Source organism: Triticum dicoccoides, chromosome 4A, assembly GCF_002162155.2.
Source record: "Triticum dicoccoides isolate Atlit2015 ecotype Zavitan chromosome 4A, WEW_v2.0, whole genome shotgun sequence".
NCBI classification, from domain to species: Eukaryota; Viridiplantae; Streptophyta; class Magnoliopsida; order Poales; family Poaceae; genus Triticum; species Triticum dicoccoides.
In genome coordinates this window covers 151,778,143-151,785,511 of record NC_041386.1, presented here as the reverse complement: position 1 = coordinate 151,785,511, position 7,369 = coordinate 151,778,143, and positions in this window count along the sequence as shown.

Here is a 7,369-nt window from a genome sequence, read left to right as displayed (position 1 = left end):
CTTTTTTACGGGTCGGCTTTACGGTGTCTGATCTGGCGCAGCTCCTCCCATCCCGCAAAAAATAAATTTGCACCTTAATTTGATCTAGCATATTGCATTTCTTTGCTTTTTAAACAACATTGGATACAAAAGACATCACCAAATCTTTGCTAGAATAGCAAGACCAAAGAAAACAAGAACCACAAGTATGCATTTTAGAAGATTTCCAACTTCCATAACTGCTCCCACTAGTTGGACTAATATCTTCTCCATGCATTTGTTGTTGATATGTGGATTCTTGATTTTGCATTCTTCTTTCTTCATCTTTGGTTCAAAAGAAGTAGACGTTGCTTCCCCTCTAGTTGCACATGCAGCCGCATCATTGCCTTTGATTCTACTAAGGAGTACACCAACATCTATTAAGTTTCTTTCTATCAATAAATCAATGTATTGGCCTTCCCAAAACCAAAATGAGCATCCATCATCCTACACAAACGAATGACCATGTTCGAAATGAGGATCCGCAATTGAACCAAAGAATGAGCTATCAAATGAGCTACCGCAAGTGCACGTACCCCGCCATTTTTGCATTTGAAGAACACCCATCAGGGGTGCTTCGGCGTGCCCGAAGTTAGCCGCATCACTGTCCGCGTGCAGTCATAGCACTGGATGTGTGGCATCGGCAAGCCACAGAGATGTTGCGTGAGCGACGAGCCCGATGGACGGCCGGACGAATCCATGCTCGCAAACCGCCGGCGGCGGTTGGCGGACGAACCCGAGCCTGCATGAGGCGATACGCCCTTGCCGGGGCTGCGGGAGAGGCTCCCCATTTTCGCCGGAATCTTGGGCGGTGGCGCGAGGGGGGAGGAGAGGTGGTCGGTGGGGAAAGCGCGGGCTGAAATGTCCCCCCACCAACCGCTTCCGCTTATATGCAGGGCACCGCAACCGCGCGGGGGGGACCCGCATGTTCCCGGGTTGGGGTCGGGATTTTGTCGCGCCCCCTAAAATTTTTTGCGGGCCGGGGCGGGATGCGGGGCCTGTTCGGGCTGGTTTTTCTGCCCCAACCCGCATTTTGGTGGTTATTTTGCGGGTCGGGACGGGATGCGGGTTCTACTAGAGTTGCTCTAAGTAAATTTGCATGTGCCACCTCTAAAAACTTCAAATAGACATCCGTTTTTGTGTGCCTGGATTGTTCATAGAGTGACAGGAGGTAGTAGGTATCTTCCATGCTAAGCGTGTTATTCTCATGATGAGTGTTTATTCACTCGTCCTTGCACGAGAGGGGCGGTAATAGGGCTTCCTAGTCCCGAGTTCAAAACTGCATATAATTAAACAAAACTCCCCCAGGATTGTTGTTGGTATGGACGATACCCATGGATTTGACTAGCCATGGAGTGTGTTTGTTGGTGGAGGGGGAGTAAACCTTTATCGCTTGGGAACTGCCACTAATGTGTTTAGCATGGACGATACTGATAACTAATGGTCACGAAGTGAACAGAAAGGGTGCATTTCACAAAATTTCATTTATCTCTGTTTTAAAAATTGAGCTCTGGCACCGCTGCAAATCACTGCTTCCCTTTGCGAAGGGACTATCTATTTACTTTATGTTGTGTCATCACCTTCTCAAATAAGCGCCAGATGTGAGAGCACTATTGTCATCCTCATGCATTGTGTATAGCTAATGTTGGGTGCATCATGACTGGATCTTTTCTACCATGAATTACAATGTTTAGTCGCTGCTCGAACTTTGGAGGTGCTCTGCATTTATGTTTTGCGGTCTCAGAAAGGGCTAGCGAGATACCACTGTTGTCATATTATATCATGGTTGTTTTGACAAAGTGTTGTAATTTGAGATATCTTATTATTGCTCGCAAGTTATTATGCCATTGATATGAGTTAATATAATTTTAAAAATTTATTGTCGATATGGTTAGTTATAATCTTTGCTGAAAACCTAGGTGCTACTTAAGCTTATTTATGTAAACAAGAGCAAAAGAGTTCATATTTTTTTTGCACTTTCAGTTTATCAACTGAATTTCTTGAGGAGAAGCAAAGGTTTAAGCTTGGGGGAGTTGATACGTCTCCATCATATCTACTTTTCCTAACGCTTTTTCTCTTGTTTTCGACTCTAATTTGCATGATCAGAATGAAACTAACCTAGACTGATGTTGTTCTCAGCAGAACTACCATGGTGTTGTTTTTGTGCAGAAATAAAAGTTCTCAGAATGGCACGAAACTTTTTGGAGAATTTTTATACAATAAAAGAAAAGTACTGGAGCCAAGAACCACTGGAGGGGCCTCCTAGGTGAGCACAACCCACTAGGGCGCGCGCCCCCTCCAAGCATGCCCAGGTGGGTTGTGCCCACCTGGTGGCCCTACAGACCCAGATTCCATCTCTATAAAATCCTATTTTTGGAGAAACAAATCGGGGAGAAAGAATTATCGCGTTTCACGAGATGAAGCCAGATATGGAGTCCGTTTGGGAGGCCAGATATGGAGTCCGTTTGGGGCTCTGGAGAGGGGGATCTTCGATCTTCGTCATCACCAACCCTTCTCCATCACCAATTCCATGATGCTCCCCACCGGGAGTGAGTAATTCCTTCGTAGGTTCGTTGGTCGGTAAGGAGTTGGATGAGATTCATCAGGTAATCGAGTTAGTTTTGTTAGGGCTTGATCCCTAGTATCCATTATGTTATGAGATTGATGTTGCTATGACTTTGCCATGCTTAATGCTTATCACTTTGGGCCCAGGTGCCACGATTTCAGATATGAACTGTTTATGTTATCACAGTTATATCTATGTTTTAGATCCGATCATGCAAGTTATAGTCACCTATTACGTGTTATGATCCGTAAACCCCGGAGTGACAGTATTCGGGATACTTTCCGGTGATGACGGTAGTTTGAGGAGTTCTTGTATTCACTATGTGTTAATGCTTTGTTCCGGTTCTCTATTAAAAGGAGGCCTTAATGTCCATTAGTTTCCATATGGATCCCGCTGCCACGGGAGGGTAGGGCAAAAGATGTCATGCAAGTTCTTTCCATGAGCACGTATGACTATTTACGGAATACATGCCTACATTATATTTATGAATTGGAGATAGTTTGTATCGCCTTAGGTTCTGACTGTTATATGATGAATATTATCCAACGAATTCACCAATCCAATGCCTACAAGTTTTTCACATATTGTTTCTGCTAAGTTACTATTATTATTGTTGCTGTCACACTTGCTACAAAATCATTGCTATCATGGTTACCGTTACTATTACTGTTACCACTGCTATCAGAATTATCATATTACCATGCTATTGATCATATTGCTGCAGATAATTAATCTCGAGGTGTGGCTGAATTGACAACTCAGCTGCTAATACTTGCAAATATTCTTTGGCTCCCCTTGTGTCCAATCAATAAATTTGGGTTGAATACTCTACCTTGAAAACTGTTACGATCCCCTATACTTGTGGGTTATCAGCCGCCGGCCCCTTGGGGGAACCCTAGGCTGCCTCCCCTCCCCCCACCTATATATCTATGATGGGAGAGTGGCAACACACACCACGATTCCCTAGCCGTGTGCGGCGCCCCTATCCCTCTAGTTCATCCTCGATCATATTTTTGTACTGCTCGGCGAAGCCCTGCGGAGATATTTGCATCACCACCGTCACCACATCGTCGTGTTGTCAGAACTCGTCTACTACTTCGCCCGTCTTGCTGAATCAAGCAGGGGATGATGTCACCGAGCTGAACGTGTGCTGAACCTGGAGGTGCCGTACGTTCGGTACTTGATCGGGCGGATCGTGAAGGTGTATGACTACATCAACCGCGTTGATAAATGATTCTTCTTAACAATCTACGAGGGTACGTATACACACTCTCCCCTATTGTAGCTATGCATCTCCATGGATAGATCTTGCATGTGCGTAGATTTTTTTTGTTTTCCATGCAACGTTCCCCAACATGTCGGATGAGACAATGCTGACCAAGGACTCCCGTGGAGACGGACAAACGGAGCATTGAGGTAGAGTAGCACACTGAGGCAATGGGCCGGAAGTTGTTTGTGCCTGATGTGAGGCTCATAGTCACTTAGTGCTCCCTGGAGCCGTACACGTTGCTTCACTGCAGTAGCCAGTAGGTTGACCGTGAAGAAGATTATTCCGTAAGTGCATATGTTCTTGAGCGCGTCGGCGGCCATCCGCACTGCTGACATCGCCACCCCGGACGACGACATCCCTCCGAGGCCTGACACTAGGAAGGTGGGTGTACTCTGCGCCTGCGTCCCAGCCAGGCTTTGCACCGCCTCCTCTCCAATTTCTAGCCCTTATCTGCGCTGGCCGCAATTGAGGCGCTCAACTCCAGATTCAGCCAACTGATTTGCAGGATTGACTTCCTACCGTCAAAATATCTCGCTCCTAATTACTCCCCCGTTAAAATGTCTCTTTCTCTCTCCCTAAATTTTTCCATAAAAATCTCTCTCTATTAAACTCATGGAGTGGCTGAGATAAAAAAATATTAAAATGGAATTAAATCTCGTATGAGGTGTAGGGGATTGAGTCATGATTTTTTCAGGGGAGATTCTTTTGATCGATGACCATGCGAGGTGCCAGAAAAATCGGAAGGTGGAACGTTGTGGGGGAGAGAGGACGCAAAATTGATGTGCATTTCTTTTAGGGATTGGGTTTTGACGTGATTTATGCTTTAATCGAAGGAAACTATGCAGCGGGAGGGAGACCTTCCATTTTTAGATGGGCGTGGGGTTGAAAAACCAGATGACGAGGGGTGAGGGAGCATACGTCGGGGTGGGAAGAAGAGGTTAGACGAAACGTAAGAGGGGAGAGGGAACCTTACTGTCGGGTGGTAGGTGCGACATATGCCAACGGGTGGCTTATCATTGTGGGAGCCAGTAATACGTCGCCGGTGCCTGGAAACGGGATGAGGCGAAGACATGCACGCCGGCGAATCTTACCCAGCTTCGGGGCTCTCCGTGGAGATAACACCCCTACTGCTGCTCTGCGGGGTCGCCGCATGGTCACTAGATGAACAAGTAGCTACACGATGCTCCTTGAGCTGTTTGGCGAGAGGAGGAAGAAGGGCTCTGCTTGCTCTCTTCTCCTCCCTACGTGGTGTCTAAAACTAGCACGGATCCATCTCCCTTTGCATGGATGCCTCGGGGGGCTACCGGCTCCTTGGTCGACAGGCAGGCCCCACTGTCCAGGGCCTTGTCGGTGGCTGGTTACTGTTGCTCAATCTTGGTGACGAGGGCTTTGCCGAGGTCAGTGTGGCTACAGTGCTGCTGTCCGGCGGGTGACCACTGTAGCCTCACCACGTCTTGTCTCCTTAATGGGGCGTCTCCTTCGAGGGGGTGGCAAGCCGGCTGGAGAGAGCCGGCTCCGTCTTGGGCCGACTGGGGGAGGCCAGGCCGCCTTCGGGTGTCTCTCTGCCTGAAGAGGCCCACCGCCCGTGGGCCGTACTGGTAGCCCATCGTGGATGACATCAGGGTCAACGTGACAACAGTGCTGCGCCGGACGGGTCATGGCCACCCGTACGGCGCACTGTGCCAGGCGCGCTCCGGGATTCGGGGGTGGCAGGCTTCACTGTAGCCACGCCCCGTCACATCGCCGTTATGTGGATGCAGACTTCGAGGGTACGGTCTTGACCGCTTTATGGGAGCCGGCTCCTTGGAGTCGGCCTTCTCGCAGCCGGCTCCTTGGAGCCGGCCCTCCTGCGGCTTTCTTCATGAGGGCTGAAGTCAGGCCGCCTTCCAATAGCCGGCCTGGGAGACAGCCGGCCAGGGGAAGGCGGCCCCATGTCTTGGATTCTTGAGAGCCGGATCGGCTCATAATTTTTTCAGAAAGGCCAGTGGGAGCCGACTAGCTTACCCGTGGTCACTTACTCCGACAGTAGTCCCCGAAGCTGGGCGAGCTTCGAGGCTGATAAAGGGACGAGAAGCTTGGTCAGCTTCCTATCCTGAGGGACCGGCTTTGCTTGGGCGCGCCGTCTTCGGAAAAGCTCTGTTTCTCGTAGGCGGGAACGCGGGCCACATGGCGAGGAAATCCTGCCAACGTACGCACGTGACGGGACGCTGCCGCAGGCCTGGGCCCGCCACTCGCAGGACTCAGTCCGAACGCAGATCTTCCGCGGCCCACATGGACCGCTCGCCTTCCCGCGGCGGTTCTATTCTGCCATCAAGGCACAATAATCGCGGGACATGGGGGAGTGGGCGCAATTGATCCCCATGTTCCCCCATGCCGCGCCTCCTCGGCTCTGCCGCGCGGTCTATAAGTAGGAGGAGGAGGGGGAGCGGCAGAGGCTCGCACGCTCTTTCTCACTCCGCCCCTTCTTGCCCTCCTTCTTCTTCTCTTCCCCACAGCAGCTCTTTGCCGCGTTGTTCCGCCGTCGCTTCGTCTTGCTTCTCGCCGCGCTGCCTCATGGCGCTGTCAAGCTCGTGGGATGGCTCCAACGTTCATGAGGACCACGTCAAGTTCCTCCGCCAGACGTGACGCCTGCCCGGCGAGGACTTCGTTCGGGTTCGTCTAGCGCCGGAGAAGGAGATTTCGCCGGCACCGGAGGAGGACGAGCGGGTGATCTTCCGCTCGCACTGCCTGTGAGGCTTCGGCCTTCCGGCGAACGGGTTCCTCCGAGCCTTCCTCGAATTCTACAACCTCCAGCCGCATCACCTCACGCCCAACGCGGTGATGCTGCTGTCGGCCTTCGTCACGCTATGCGAAGGCTTCCTTGGGGTCCTCCCCACGCTCGAGCTCTGGGCGGAATTCTTCCAGAGCAAACTCGGCACCGTCGTCGCGGGCGTGCCTGTCCCCTGCGGAGCCTATATTGCCATGAGGCGGTGGGCGAGAACAACCCGTTCCTGCCCATCCCGCTGATCCAGTCGGTGAAGCTCTGGCAGAAGTCATACTTTTACGTGAAGAATGTCGCGCAGCAAGGCGACTACGTCAACTTGCCGGCTTATGAAGCCGGCCCGCCGGCTGGGAGGCGACCTTCGTGGAGCTACCGAGCCAGGTCGTTGTCTCAGGCCGGGAATGCAGCGTCTCCCGGCTTCGGGTGATGATCCATTCGGAGGGCCTGACCGGAGCCGACTTGGTGGCCGCCTTCGTGAAGCGTCGGGTTCTTCCCCCTCCAAAATCGGCCTCACATGGTTTGTCAGATGAGCGGCCGCTTCGACCCAAGCTGGCTGAGCACCAGGGAGATGCCTCATGCGGAGGTCTCCTACATGGTGAACTATATCTCCAACTGCAAGCTCGCCGAGGATTAGCGGCAAGGGGCCGTACTCTCGCGCCAACCCTCCGCCCGTCGTAAGTTTTTTTTGGTAGCCGGCCTCATGATAGCCGGCCTCTGATCAGTCGGTTTGCCCCTAGCAGAACCCTCTCCTTCC